Source organism: Trachypithecus francoisi, unplaced genomic scaffold, assembly GCF_009764315.1.
Source record: "Trachypithecus francoisi isolate TF-2019V2 unplaced genomic scaffold, Tfra_2.0 Lachesis_group11, whole genome shotgun sequence".
Lineage (NCBI taxonomy): Eukaryota > Metazoa > Chordata > Mammalia > Primates > Cercopithecidae > Trachypithecus > Trachypithecus francoisi.
In genome coordinates this window covers 65,995,718-66,012,039 of record NW_022681456.1, presented here as the reverse complement: position 1 = coordinate 66,012,039, position 16,322 = coordinate 65,995,718, and the positions used below count along the sequence as shown (strand labels likewise).

Genomic DNA, 16,322 nt, shown 5'->3' with positions numbered 1-16,322 from the left:
AAGCAAAATAGATCATGACCCTTGCCCTTATACTTGACAGGATGGGAAAGAGTGGGAAGAAGGGAGGCAGATAATAAGCAATATGCTAAATAAATAAGTAAATAATATTGTACATTGGAAGCAGAGGAATGGAATAACATAAACAGTAGAATACACAGGATGGAAATATTTATTATTATACATTTGCTTCTCATATTTAAAGTAATTCATTTATTAATGTTTCTCTAGTTAGTTTATACCTTCCCAGGGGTAAAATAACCTTTAACCTCCAAGAAAAGGAATATTATCTCAGATCAGCTAAGATTGCAAGTTATGGGTTACTGATCAATGAATTCTTAGGGCCTGGGGTCTGCCTGAAACTTCTTGAGGGATTCAAATTTAATCCAGTAACCATCTCTCTGCCTTTTCCCCCTCCTTCCCTTCTTCCTTTCCACTTTTTAGAGTAAAATGTTGGAGGAGAAGTCAGTAGCAAGCAGCTAAGACAACATGGTATATTTGCTGAGTGCATAAGATATTTGGTTTGTCACACACTAAGGAATTTGATTTTTATCCAACAGGTCATCAAAGGACAAAAGTAACAAGGTGGTTTTAAGAAATGTCTCAGGAAACTAATCAGCAGAGTAAATTTACAAGATAATTTTCAAAAAATTTCCTAATTTATTTATGCCATCAATCTTCTATAAAGAGTTCTAGAAAAAAGTTAAAGAAGGAAATTTTTTATGTATAAAATATTGAAAAACAAATTCCAGATTTTTTTATAAGCTGAGATTAATGAGTCAAATTCTAATGAAACCATCAGTATTTAGCCATCTCCCTCACTCATGGAGGAAGGGATCAGACATGCCCATTGTGCTATTGTCTGGGAAGAATTCTAAGACAGCCCCATGATCTCTGCCCAGGTATTTCATCCATAATTGGATTACATTACAGGTGAAAGTAAAGAGATTTGGAAAATATCATTAAGGCCCCAAATCAATTGAAAAGTTCATCAAAAAGGAAGATTATACTTGCTGGATCTGACTTAATTAGCTGGAAGCCTTTTTAAAGAGGGTTTGGACTTCACTGAGTCAGAAAGAAATTCTCCTGCTAGCACTGAAGGAACAAGCTGCCATTGGTTCTGCAGCTGCAAGGAAGGAATTTTGCCATTAAGCGTGTGTGCTTGAAAGAAGACTTTGAAACTCAGATGAGACCCTAGACCTAGCTGATTCCTTGGCTGCAGCTTTGTGAGACCCTGTCCTGAGGACCCAGTCAGGCCAAGCCTGGACTCCTGACCCATGGAAACTGTGAAATAATAAGAGCATGTTGTTTCAAGATTCTAAAATAGTGATAACTTGTTACAAAGCAATAGAAAACGAATATACCCTTAGAACGATTTTTAAAAATCACATGGAACAGTGCTTATCCATAAAACCCGTCAGTGTGTGTAGTAAAGGCACACGGCCTAAAGCCAGACTACATGGGTTCATGTTCCAACACCACCCCTCCTTGTTGTGTGACCTTGGGCATGTTCCCGTGTGCTTCCATGCCTCAATTTCCACATTATGAAATGAAGATAAACACAGGACTCCACTCAGGATTATTTTGAGAATTAAAGGACTTAAGTTATTCAAAGTCCCTAGAAGGGCAACTGGCACACAGTAAGTACTCTGTGAATCATTAACTATCCTTATATGATGCAGCTCTACTAATTATTGGTGGATCTAGATATATCAAAGACTTTCTTCACATACTCCTTTGACAAATAAGAATATCATCCTATTATAAACACTCAAGGCATTTGAAGAGATCAAATTTATCCCTGTGTTGAGTTTCAATAATCTATTTTAGTCAGGAAAAATAAATAATGGATGAAACGGTGCAAGATATACAATCTCAATTTTAAACTGAAAAAATAGCTGGTGGAGACCTAATCATTCCTGAGAGTCTTTTAATGCCCTCTCTCCTCTAAGATTTAAATATCAGACACAGTTTCAAATTAATCACTATAAAACATGAACAGCCGATGAAATCTCATGGTGTAATTGCCACATGTTATTTTCAAGGAATTGCACAATGCAAAACCTCTATATTTATACATAAAATAGAAGGAAAATACTTTAGGGAAGGCTACTTAGCCATGACAGATAGATAGAAAGACAGAAGAATAGGAAGGCAGAGATAAAGAGAGAGAGGAAGGGAGAGATGGAAGAAAGAAGGAAACAGATGACTTGGTGTGCTCTTGAGGAGATGATACATCTTCAATCCCCTGGGTCAAATGGGTTGACTCTTAAAGAAATAAGTGAAGCTTCTTCTGAAGCAATAGAAATGGTTGAGCTATAGCTTTTTTAAAAAAAAAATCAGGCAAACTAAAAATGGAAAACCATTTTCTTACGATATCCAATTAGAAGAATTTAGCTAGGAAAAGGAAAAAGTCAGTTGTGATATGAAGTGCAATACTGCTAAAGACTAGCCACCTCAGAATTGCATGGGGGATCTTTTAAAAATTACAAATAGATAGTCTTTATCCCAGAGATTCTGACCTAGGAGGTCTGGAGTTCACACCAGTAAACTGTATTTTTAGAAAGCTCTTTATTAGTTAAGGTAAGATAAGTTTTAGAAACAATCAGATTCCCAGGTGTCAGTAGATTAGCACAATAGAAATTAATTTCTTGCTCACGGGATGGCTCATGGTGAGGTTGGTAGGAATCTTCTCCACATGCAGTCATTCAGTGATCCAGACTCTTTCCATCAGTGGCTCTCCCATATGCTAGGGTTTCATAGTCATCTGCGTCCACCAAGTAGAAGGGGAAATAGCATGGAGGAACACTATGGGAACTTGTAATGGACCAGACTGAAAGTAGCGTGAATTTTCCTTTTTCCTCTCATTCTGTTAAGGAGATCTCAGTCACAGGGTGACAGCTACCTACAAGGGAGGAAGGGAAATACCATCCAGATGGTCGAAAATACAACTTTTGAGTCCAAGTATCTAAATTCCAAACTTGGCCATTTGACAGCTATGTGATCTTAGGCAAAATATCTCCCCTCCTTGTGCCTTGGTTTCTTCAGTTATTCATCTTTTAAGTAAAGATTAAAAACGTTGTACATCATAAAGTTCTTGTGAGACTGAAATAAGACAATATGTTTAAAATAACTAGAACCATAACTGGCACTTAATAGTAACACATATTTTATTTTAACTGTACTGTTTAGGAATCAAAGTGTTCTGCCATTTGAGATAAGAACTCAGATGCATCAGTATCAGAATATATATTTTGTCCCAGCTGAATTATTAGATTGGAACAGTTTTTTGTGTTTTTGTCTTGTTTTGTTTTTTGAGTCAGTCTCGCCCAGGCTGGAGTGCAGTGGCCCAATCTCAGCTCACTGCAACCTCTGCCTCCTGGGTTCACTGCCATCTGACTTTCCTGATTCCATCCAAGTTTACCTTTAAGGTCTTGTTCTTGGTTAATGAACTCTTGATGACCATAAAGCTGATCAAAGCCTGGCTCCTCATGTGCTCAATTTACATGAGGTAGTCAATGTTCTGAACATAAGAATATAACCTCCTTCTGTGTTCTTGCCTTGGGCTGAACCATTCTCCTGCCTCAGCCTCCCAAGTAGCTGGGACTACAGGTGCCTGCAACCATGCCCGGCTAATTTTTTGTGTTTTTAGTAGAGACAGGGTTTCACCATGTTCACCAGGATGGTCTTGATCTCTTGATCTCGTGATCCACCCACCTCAGCCTCCCAAAATTCTGGGATTACAGGAGTGAGCCACCGTGCCTGGCCTGGAACAGTTTTTAAAGGTAGAATTTTAACACACTAGAAGTTGGTTTCTTGCTCTCATAAAAGTTCCTGGGCAAGTGGGCAGCTCTCCTCCATTCAGTCATTCCGAGATCTTGTCTTTTTCCATCTGGTGGCTCCCCCATCCCTAGGCTTTATCATCATCTCCTCCAGTATGTAGAGATACACTAGGGAAGCAGTACTCACTGTGGTCAGAGCTAAGAATTTGGTGCTGCAGTATTAAAATATTTGAAGCCCACTGAAAGAAGAATTGCTGTGTTTTTAAAATAAAATAAAAGCAACTTCTAAAATTAAGAAATTGAAAGTGTTGATAGTTGTTATCTCAAGCTGATCTTTATAATAATCTGATGATTTTAATTCAGAGCGTTTCAGATATTTTTAGATTTAACTTTGCCATGTACGAATGTTTACCACTACACCCAAGGGACTCTATGAACACCTATGGAATAGGAACTAAGCTTTATGGTGCTAATCATTTGAAGCAAGCAAAACCATCATTGATGAGCTTGATGCTGTATCATTGAAAGGATTGATTTACAGAGTGGTTCTGAAGGCTGGACCACTATGAAGGCACTGTCCAATCAGTGAAGTTATCTATTTGAAGTAGAGATGACCTTTGTTCAGCATTTTTCCAAGCTGAGTCATGTATAGGCCTCTTTAATGAAAAATAATTTTCACTAATCCACCTGAATATATCCATGGTTTTCTGGTCTTCAGATGCCAATTTGAGGAATACATCCCTAGTCAAAATAATTCAGCACAAAATAAGTCTCTGCATGCCTCATCTTCTTGCTTTCTCCATCATTTTCCCAATTTCAAACCTTACTTCCCCAACCTCTTGCCATAATCACACACTTTTTGTGCTGCCCTCCCCAGTGAGCATCTCAGAACATGCTACCTTCCATCTGACTTTCCTGATTCCATCCAAGTTTGCCTTTAAGGTCTTGTTCTTGGTTAATGAACTTTTGCTGACCATAAAGCTGACCAGAGCCTGGCTCCCCATGTGCTCAGTTTACAATATGGTAGTCAATGTTCTGAACATAAGGATACAACTTCCTTCTGTGCTCTTGCCTTGGGCTGAACCACATGTTAGGGAAGTGAGAGAAAAAAAATGTTTCGGATACCCTTCATGTGCCAGGCCTCATAGAATCATTTCATTTTTCTACCCTTGTGACCTTGGGAAATCATTCCAGCATTTCAGCTTCCTTTTACTCCTATGCAAAAGGAGGATGGTGACAATGTCCTAGGTTCAAGTAATAGTTACTCTTTCTTTAGTTCCTTATTGTGTTCCTTGTTCTTTGTCAGGGGGTAGATGTATTATCTCATTGAATCTTCAGACACTGCTATGTGGTAGGTTTTTAGATGAGAAAACAGGCCAGAAAAGGTTTTGTAAATGGATCAGCCCATTTGGGCACAGTCCTCGGAACTGTGGAGTTTTTCAGGTGATATTGGCTCAGCTGATATACTTGCTTCCTAAGGCACAGTAACAACAGGAAACTGTCATGACTAGAGGCATATATACAATAAATAACCATCTCATCATGCTCTCAGTTTAGCAGCACTTGTTTGGTGGTTCTTTGCCACACCAGCCCACTTTACAAGTAGTCAAGTAAGGTAAACTTAAATTTGACCTAGTTTAATCAAACTGTGGGTTGTGGTTCAATTATTCAACAATTGACTACTAAGAATTTAACCAGTTTTAACAACCACTATAAGTGCAGTCTTTCTTTTGTGGTCTCTCTCAGAAGCTAATGTTGCTATTTCTGACCACCATGTATATACTGTAACTCCTCCAAAATAACTTGAAAATGCAAAAGGAGTTACATTTTCACAGACACCCTATTTCAAAGAGCATGAATAGAAAGAAGGACCACGGAACTGATCTTGAGATGACGTTCCAGTGAATTCAAGCTCCAAATATCATCCTTGATTTTGCTTAATAATAACCTATATTGTTTGCCTCCCACTTAATGAGAAAACTGAAGTACAGACTGAACTTGGGAGTGCTGGTGTCAAGAGAACCATCAGACCGCAGCATGCTGAGACCAGTTGGTCTCCACTACTAGTACCATGCAGCCAAAGTGAGAGGATTGGCAAGGGCCAAAATCAGTGGTGTTGGGGCCTCACCAAGGCAGCCCAACCTTATGAGAGCTAAAAGTCACCCCTGCTCAGCCTACGAGGCAAGAGGCACCTCTCTTAGATAAGGATTAGAGAGACTAGAGAAGCTTCTCCAGCAGATTCCAATGCTGTTGCCTTCCAGTTTCCTGTTTGGGTTTTGCAAGCCTCCTTTAGTTACCCTGGAATGTCAGAACAAGCAGTCTGCTTTGAGTTGGGGAAGATTTGATGTTTTTTTTTTCGTGTGGGGGTGTTAAGTTCATCAGAAAGAAAAATGAAAAAAGCCCGCCTCCTGCACTCGGTAGCGTGGCATGGAAATGTAGCACATCCTACTCTGATGTTTCTTTCCTGCCTCCCTTAGCCCTAGTTACTAGATTGCGGTTTACAGGTTGTTTTGTTTTTTCTTTCCTTTTAATTGGTTTTACTCTTCATGCCAAGTTGCTTTAAGGATCTAAACTTTTTTAAGTACTAGGGAAAGCTTTGATCCACCACCTGCCAGGACTGGAGAGATGAGTTTGCAAATGTTCCACCTTCATGCTTTGCACCACATGAGGCTCTCTTCTATCCCATTTGCATTCAGGGGAGTTACTCTAAGTTTGGTCCATGACAGCCACTGGCCAGGAAAGGAAACGAGGACATGCAGCTATGTTAGCCTCAACAGAGAAGTTGTTCTTGAAGGCAGGAATAGACTATGCTCAACCAGAGGAATGCTGCCTTCAATTCTCCCTAAAATGAGGAGAGGAAAGGAGAGGAAAGGAATGAGAGGAGCACATGCAACCAGCTTCCTTCTCCCAAACACTTTTCACAAGAAGTCAGGTCAAAGCCACAGACACAACCTGGGCCAGTGGTTTGAGGGGGTGAAGAATCTGGATTCCCTCTGTTGGTTTGACTTGTATGAACTCAATTCAATTCAACAAGCTTAAGTTTATATATCACTAATTATATCTATTATCATCACTTCACAGGCATACCATAGTTCCAGCCTTTAATTAAGGAAAGACGACTAGCAATGCATAGAGTACAGGATGAGGAGGTCTTTGCCATCAAGTGCAGAAAGAGAACAGCAAGCATTCTATAAAAACAACAACAGCTTTGCTCTTTCTGCGGTATACCTCCTTTTGGTTTTGTTTAGAGCTCCTTTGGGGATAGAGAGGAAGCATGAAGTGGCAAAAGAGGGAGGTTAAATGGCATGAAGCAGATACATGAAAACAAAAGCGGAAAGAACTATCAAGAGAGCAAAGTGATAGAGCTGGAAAGACCAAGCCTTGTCCACGGCATCTCAGCTCACTGCAATACAGAAGCTTTAGCCATTTTGCCTGGGATTTATTCAAAAACCCGTGAAACACTGAATGTATCATTATCCGATTTTATTGAATTAGCTCGCAGCACATATTTTCAGCACTTAGACAAACATTTCTGTGCAATTTAGATCTGAAAGTCAGGGTTTAGGAATTGGGATTTATAGGAAAACAACCCTAGCCCCACTTTCTGTCAATGCATTGGTGGAGGTTGGGGCTGCAGGGTGAAGGACCACCTAATACAAGCTGCCCTGCCTTCCTCTGGGAGCAGTTACACAAAGCCAAGCAGTTGTCTTGACCTCAGAAATTCTCAAAGTCTTTAGCAGATGAATGTGCAATATGGCACTCCAAGAGAGAGGTACAGTAGGTTACATGTCGCAAATACATTTAACGTTTGAATTCCTCCCCCTTAATTTCACCTACTAATGTCTTAATGCCTTCTACAGGGTCCAATTTGAAAAACACTAAGTGGGATGGTTAATTTTATGTGTCCCCTTGGTTGGACCACGATGGCAGCTATTTGGTCAAACATTATTCTGGATGTTTCTGTAAAGGAGTTTTTGGGTAAGATTTGCAATTAAATTGGTGGATTTTGAGTAAAGCAGATTGCCCTCCATTTCATAGGTGGGCCTCATTCAATTGGTTGATGCCTTGATCAGAACCAAAGGTTGACTGTCCCCAAGTAAAAAGGAACTCTGACAGCAGATGGCTTTCTTTTTCCCATAGGACATTGGGGTACAGGTGGTGTTTGGTTACATGATTAAGTTCTTTAGTGGTGATTTGTGAGATTTTGGTGCATCCATCACCTGAGCAGTATACACTGCACCATTATTTGTAGTCTTTTACCCCTCGCTCCCCTCCCACTCTTCCTCCCAAGTCCCCAAAGTCCATTGTATCATTCTTATGCCTTTACACCCTCATAGCTTAGCTTCCACGTATCAGTGAGAACATACGATGTTTGGTTTTCTATTCCTCAGTTACCTCACTTAGAACAATAGTCTCCAATCTCATCCAGGTCTCTGAGAATGTCATTAATTCATTCCGTTTTATGACTGAGTAGTATTCCATCATAATGTTTACCACAGTTTCTTTATCCATTTGTTGATTGATGGGCATTTGGGTTGGTTCCGTGATTTTGCAATTGCGAGTTGTCCTGCTATAAACATGTGTGTGCAACTATGTTTTTGTATAATGACATCTTGTCCTCTGGGTTAGATACCCACTAGTGGGGCTGCTGGATCAAATGGTAGCTCTACTTTTAGTTCTTTAAGGAACCTCCACACTGTTTTCCATAGTGGCTGTACAAGTTAACATTCCCACCAGCAGTGTAGAAGTGTTCCCTGATCACTGCATCCACACCAACATCTACTGGTTTTGTTTTGTTTTGTTATTATCATTGCTATTCTTGCAGGGGTAAGGTGGTATCATATTGTGGTTTTGATATTGCATTTCCCTGATCATTGGTGATGTTGAGCATTTTTTCATATGTTTGTTGACCATTTGTATATCTTCTTTTGAGAACTGAGCAGACAGCTTTTGAACTTCATTTACAACATTAGCTCTTCCTGGTTTGCCAGCAGACTGCTTTTGGACTTGAACTGCAACTCTTTCCTGAGTCTTCAGTCTGCCAACCATCTCCCTCAGATTTTGAATTGGCCACGCCTCCACAATCACATACACCATTTCCTCAAAATAAATGTATTATACACACACACACACACACACACACACACCCTATTTCTTTGGAGAACCCTAATACATTACATTAATGTAAATTTGGAAAATAGAATGGAGTCTATTTTCAGATGGTCAGATTAATTGTAATTCTTGGTGAAAAGAGCAATGCCCATTTCTAATGTACTATACAAACAGATTTTGAGATAAAGGGCAACTAAAAACCCAGGCACCAAGATCGAATGAATATAAAACATGTTAGAACAAACACAATTTTTTGCTCTGGCCCAGGGCAGAGCAAAAGCACCTGGAGAAGAAGGAAGGGCTCAAAATACCAATCAAAAACACAGTAAGACCTCTTGCTGAGGTCTTATCTAAGGCAAGCCAGATGGACACAAAGCTTTTATCTGACAATGCAGGCAGGGGCTTCAACTCAGGGCTGGATTATGTGTTCACATTCTAAAAGTAAGGCCACAGAAGGAGGGATGTGGGGTCACATGCTTCTCCATGATAAAGACATAAGCAGAGGAAAGCTGCAAACAAGCCACCCCTAAAGGGTAGAGTACATGTAAGGTTTGGAAGGGAAGGACCAAGACAAGATCCCAGGACACTTGCTGATCTTTTCACCCAGGGTGAGATAAGGTGTCAGGAGCAAGCAATCTCACCCCTCTGGCAGAGGCTTCACCTTCTCATCACCTCATATGTGCTACTTTGAAGCCTCTAAAGTTCTTGAAGCTTCTACTAGAGATTTCCCATTTCCAAGTATCCCAAACAGTGCAAATTTTCCTTAACCGTGCTTATGATCTACCCACTACCTCACATATTGGCTACATTTATTTGATTTTAATACTATGTAGTCTCCCAAAAAGACTTGATGTTTATAGTAAAAATAAAAGGACATATATTAAAGAAGAGTCAAAGACCAAAGTCAACAAATAAAGGGGAAAGGAAAGGTCGTAAGAACAAAGCAATAGAAAGATCAGCCAAGTTTGAAATTCAATTCAACAAGTGTTGACTACAGATGTCTTTCCAAATCTAACTTACCCACAAGCATAGCATGGAAGTTAAGAGGGCTGCCACTTACTAGCTGTGAACCGAGACCAAGTTACTTCACTGTTGAGTGCCTCCATTTTCCTATTTGAAAACTAGAGATAGGAAAAAATAAAAATAAAAAAAAAACCTTTCCCAGAAATTGACACGACTTCAAATTATTGTCTATCTCTCTCATTCCTAATCTAGTAAAAGTTCTTGAAAGAGAAGTCTAGGAGAGGGGAAAGAAACCAACATTTATTGTGTACCTACTGTATATTAACTCTATAAATTATGCATTTAGTTATCATAGACTTGTGAGGAAACATTTTTATCAATTATATAGACAAAATGGAGTCATGGAGGCTCCAAGGCTTAGATCAGAAGCTATAGGAGACCTCAGATTTCCTCTCTTGTGATGCACACCATGGAGTGATGCTTCACACAGTGGGACTCCTGGGCTCCCTGCCTCAGAATCACTCAAAACCAATCACTTGTTAAAACCAATGATTCCCAGGCCCTCACCCAGACCTATTTAATTACAGTTGCTTGATGGTAGTGGTTTTAATAAGTCACCGACCACCATGATTCCCCTGTACACTCAAGAGCCATTGACTCAGTGGTTAGGAGCATGGACTCTAAAGTTGGGCCTGGTCCTGGTGTCGCTATGTTCGAAGTATGTGACATTGGGCACATTACTCAACCTCTGTGAGACTCTTTACTTCATTCCAAACATGGAGATTACAGAACATCCTTCATATGGTTGCTGCAGTGATGAAATAATGAATGTCAGGTGCCAGGTTCAGAGTCTGGCACTTAGTAGCTATGATCATTTCCTTCACATGAGAATAACTTAATTTACTCTTTGCTTTCTCATTCAGCTTCACAATTCACTATATTTGCTTTTTTCTCCCCCATTTAAGTGAAATCAGCTGAAATATGACCTCCCTGCTAAATCCAATTGCCTCTTTTCTGTTCTCATGCAGGTGAGAGATCATTTGGTTTGCGGAGGCTTGGATTTGAAGCCTGGAAGCTGAGATGGGAACTAGTGAAAGGATTGGAGATAAATTTTTGGTGGAGAATTGAGAAAATTTGGAGATAAACTGGATGTAGAAGATAAAGAAAGAAGAGGTGCCAGGAATTACTCTCAGGGCTCAGTTTTGAACAATTAGCCATTTACCATTTTTGGTGGAGCCATTTACCAAGGGGAGGCACTAAATCCCTCTCCAGGGAATATAATATAATCTTTACATTTCTAGAAATCTTCCAAATGACTCTGATGGCTAACCCTAGTTAAGAAGGCTCAATCTAGAGAAGTAGCATAGAGAATAATGGTTACATTTAATGGCTAGTCATTATATCTTTCTTTGGAGGTAGCTTGTCTTGTTCAAACCTAGTATGAACTGGCCATATCACTAGAAAAGTTAGTTTAATCATCTATGAAATGGAAATAACTTGTTCATACGGCTATTGTAGTCTTATAAAACATTTGGAGTACTTCCAAGCTACTATTTTAGATGATTCACTTGAATAAGCTGGGTGTTTTCACATCTGTAAGCTTTAGCTCATTCCCTGCCTTTTGCTTGATGTGTTCATCTCCCCTTGTGATAATTTTCTATTTCTTATCCAGAGATAGCTTTCCTCTGACGGGTACCTCAAACCACCACCCGCCCAAGCCAGTCATCTGGGCCATTTCTCCTGCTTGCATGGGCTCACAGTTCTCTATGGATTCTTCTACCATAGAACTTACCACATGGGTTAGAGTTATTTATTTATTTTTGGTCTCCTGAACAAGACTTAGAACTTTTGGACCTTGCTGATCTTGTCTTATACAAATTTATCTCCACAGAACCTAGTCTGTTGTAGCTTGAGGCACAGAATGAATAGATGGATTTAATTGAATTTAACTAAATTAAAAGCATGATACCCTCAGGGAACTCATCGCACAATCTAAGCCTCTTGCTTAATTAAAGTAGCCTATGAATGCAGTCACAGCAAGCTACAGCCAGCAGCCAGTGTATAGAAAACATTCACCCTACATGGCTATTTAGGGTGCCCAAACTTAAGCCTAAACCAGTCATGCCAGACGTAACACCTTTCTTATCTGTTTCTCACCTCTGCTGTGCTCTTCCTGAGCAATGTGGGGCCCATGTCTTTCTGAGGAACAGAGGAAGGAGGAAGGTGGGGTGGAGAGGAAGAAATACTCCTACAACTTTCCAAAACCTTCCTTCACCCCTCAATAAGGGACAGAAGGTAGAGAGAGTGGCTGTATGTGCTGTATTAACAGGTATGCTCAGGCTGGTTTGAGGCTTTTCTAACCACCTGACTTTGTGCAGAAGGTCCAAACACCATTAGGCAAATTCCGATAATGTTACAAACACAGTGAACTACTCCAGAGCAACTTTTCTAAGAGGATCTATGGTTTTTACCATGCCTTTGAAGGGAAGCAGAATTTGAACTCTCTCATACTAATTCTTGTGGAGCCTTCAACCTCCATAAAGTGTGAAGGAAGTACTGATCATACATTTTAAACTAAAATAATTTGATTAAGGGTTTGGGTCTCTGAGAGAAAAGTTGAAGAGGACTATTCACTCTATAATCTCGAGGCAAATGGACACAGCAGGAGGTAATCTGACAAGTAAAAATGGAAACCTTTACAGCCAAGCAGATCTGGATCTAAATCCTGACTCATTCACTCTTTAGTTCTGTGCTCATTAAAATTAATAATGATGACGATGATGATAATCGCTAACACTTACATGTGCTTACTACATTCCAGGCTCTGTTGTAAGTGCGTTGCATGTATCAGCTTATTGAAGATACCACCATCATATTTTATAGTAAAGGAATCTGAGGCACAGAAAAGTTTTGCAATGGATACAAGTTACTAAAGAGCTGAGCCAGAATTCAAACCCAGGCAGCTGGGCTGCAGATATCCATGCTTATACCCACTCTGCTTCCCTGCCTCCCATGTGCCTCTGGAGCACAGCGTCTGGCTTTCAGAATCTGAGTTTCCTTCCCTGTAAAGTGCATATGATGATGCCAACCTTGGTGAGGTCTGAAGGAGATAGTGTACCTCAAACCCTAGACACCAGACGGGCACCCACACTAGAGTAGGTGCCTCTAATTTCAACTTGTACACTCACAATGTCCTCTCAGATTTCTAAGTAAACTAATAAAATTCTGAGATATCTAGAGTCCCCAAGAACAGCAAATGTGTGGGTGAACTGAACAAATTGGAGGCTTTAAAATTTACTGTTTAGAATCTTCCATTGATCCAGAAGGCAGTCATAGTCTGTGATGCCCGCTATCTCAATATTTCTAAATTAACTATGGCTTTTGTTACAGGCTAGAAGCTCAGCAACTACTAACAACCAGTTGGAGGGGTAAGTCAAAAGCTATGAGAGCCCAGAAGGAGAACAATTATTTAGAACTGGAGGGGCCAGTTGGGAAAGTCTTTGAAGGGTCTTCAGAAAATGGCCCAAAAGAAAAGAGGAAAAGTCATTCTACTGAGAGGTGTTTGTGTAATCAAAGCAACCAAGGTCTAAGAACTCACACAAGATTTGAAAAGGGTGACGGATGCCTGGAAAGCTGGACTAGGAAAAGGTTGTGAAGGGCCCTGAATGTTACTTGTCACATGTTTCCTACAGCATGCAGAATCAAAACATGATAAATCATATCTTGAATCATGACATATGAAGTATGACACATGAATCATGACGTGTAACATGTTGAATGTCACATGTCACATGCCATAGGCAGCCATCAAGAGTATTTGAAAGGGAAGTGTATAATCATGCCTGTGCTTTAGTAAGACAATTCATATAGTGTTCAGTGTGGATTAAAATGGAGAACACGGGTATCAGTTTGACATCGACAACACAGGAAACCATTTGTACACCAAAATATTAAAACATACATGCAAACACACCAACACATTAAAATCTTGAGAGAGAAGGGCCAAAAGTTCTTTGTCACTGGACTAAAAGTGGAAATAAATGTTTACAACCTCTAAGGTGGATTAAGCTAAGAATTTGGAGTTGTTGCAAAACTGCCACATAAAATTTCAGACACACAAAGAAATGCAATTGTAGACTTATGCACATACTTCCACCAGAGAAGGGAATCTGGGCAGAGTGAGTGAAGCAAAAAATATGTTGAAAGGTTAAGAAATACCTTGCTCTTACCAAGAAGAGCTAACGGCATTTTCTTTGAATCAGCTCTCATATTCCTTTAAAAAGAAATTGATAGTGTTGTGGAAAACTAACCTATTGAAGAGAAAACAAAATCAGCAACCCAGTATGAGTTAACTGGTATTATGTTAAAGGGACAAGTAACTGTACTTTTGACGCACACCCTCTAAAAGGTAGGGTGGCAGTGTTTCAAAGAATCAAGTCTGAGTAATAGAAAAGCGTATACCACTTCCCCATATACATGTTTAAGCATGGGGGACCGGGAGGCTGGGTAATTGAATGCAGTTGTGCACACTGGCCATTCTCCCACCACATACCATTTCTTTGATGTCTCTACCAAAATTCTCCTTCTAAGTGACACATCCCTGTATTGATCATCTTTCCCCATGCTGATCATCCTCAGCAATCATGTGAATTGTTAGTCTAAGTATTTGTTTTTCTCAAATATGGTCTTTTAACTACTCCTTAAATATATTATGTATACATAGTTTGTTTTCCCAATTTAACTACAAGCATTTAAAAAATGGGAATATTTGTCTATATTTCTGTAATTTTTCATCATGCCTTATGTGGTATATAAAAATCAACAGCAATAAAACAACAACAGTAATAATAACTAAGACATTTTGAATGCTAACTGTATGTTCAGCATTCTTTCAATAGCTTTACAGGTATTAACTGATTTAATTATTACAACAACTGCATGAAGTAGATACTATTGTTGTCATCAGTTTATACTTGAGTGTAGAGGACTACATGCTCGCAAACGAGATGTTCCCAATAAGTCCTGCTCTTGCAAACAAAGCAGGGTGTTCCTTCCGTGTTTGCAGGGAGGACAAAGGAGCCAGCTGCAAACGGCAGACCCTGGGGGCTTGTTTATGTGTAAACATCTTGAAAATCCAGAAAGTCAGGGAAAGGTCAGAAAAACAACAATGTGTCTTGTGACTTGGCAACATTCCACAAACGACTGTATAAAATAAAGCAGAGCGGGCCATTCGGGGCGGCCGCCATGTTTGTCTTGTCTTGTGTTGTCTTGTGTGTTCATTCCTTTGTTTAGAAAACACGCGGACCCCAACACTTGAGGAAACTGAGTCATGGGAAGTTTAATTATCTTTTCCATAGTCACAAAGCCATTAAGTGTATGGTCTCAGACAGTCTGACACCTGAGCTATGCTTCAATGTACCTGTTAAGATATTCTTTTTCTTGAATTCAAATTCTGAAAGGAAAACAGAGTTGAAAATCAGAGGCCCTAGCTAATCAAGTAAAGTTTTGCTTTAAAAACGTCAAGAAGCAATCTTCCTAAGGTCTCTGCATGATTTCGTGGACCATCACAAAACAGGGTCATCTTTGACTTCTACACCAAGGAAAATGTGGCTTTTGGATTCTTGGATAGAACCTGCTGCATGGCCTCTATCTTCATACGCCCTTGCTGGGATTTGAAGATAATATGAATAAAGTAGATTTAGTGGAAGTGAGGAGAAGAAACATCCTGAACAAAAAACACTTGTTCCACTTGGCCAGCTACCTATATTCTCATCAAGGGAGAGTTGGCCACAGTTAATACCACATCAAAGTGCAAACTCCATACCAGCTTGCACCTTTACTTATTCCTACCTTTAACACACACATAGCATAACATGTATAATTCTTATTGTGGGTATAGTTGGTGGTAGGAAAGTTTTTATACATTTGAGATTCTATTTGGTGAGCATATGGTAACAACACAAGAAATGTGCCGTCAGACTACTGTTCAGCAGTTTACAAAGATGGCTACAACAATTCTTGTGATTCTTATGCACATGTTTCTTTGCTATGCAACTTTGTCACCCCTTCCTGTCAAGATATAGAGTCTATTTCTTTTTCCGCTTAATTTGGCCCTGTGACTTGCCTAAAACCAACAGAAGTCTGCAGAAGGGACATCATATGACTTCAGAGTCTCAGCAGCAAAAGGCCTTTCAGCTTCTGCTTTCAGGCTGTCATTGCTGTGAGATAGGAAGCTTGGGCCAGCCTCCATGAGAATGAGAGACCACACCTGGTCAACAAGGAGAGCCGACCTGCAGCCATGTGAGTGAGACCATCCAGCCTCAGTTAAGCTGCCAGATGACTGCAGCCAGATAAGTGGCTATAGGCAGGACCAGCAAAAGAACAAACTGGCTGAGCCCAGCCCAAATTGCTAAGGCATAGCAATTTAGGACAAGATAAATTCTTGTGTTTTAAATCAGGATTTGTTAT

At 39.9% G+C, this 16,322-nt stretch overlaps 1 long non-coding RNA gene across 7 annotated transcripts in view; it reads left to right on the top strand.

Annotated features, from left to right (window-relative positions):
* Window positions 1-16,322, top strand: part of LOC117089787 — a 48,033-nt gene that overhangs the window by 16,632 nt on the left and 15,079 nt on the right. For 2 of the 7 annotated variants that reach the window (XR_004439748.1, XR_004439750.1), the window contains exons 3-5: window positions 931-1,637; window positions 10,883-11,027; window positions 13,245-13,282. The exons of 1 other annotated variant lie outside the window; for it this stretch is intronic. This is a non-coding gene — a long non-coding RNA (uncharacterized LOC117089787). 4 more of the 7 variants (XR_004439747.1, XR_004439751.1, XR_004439752.1 and 1 more) reach the window with 3 other exon arrangements.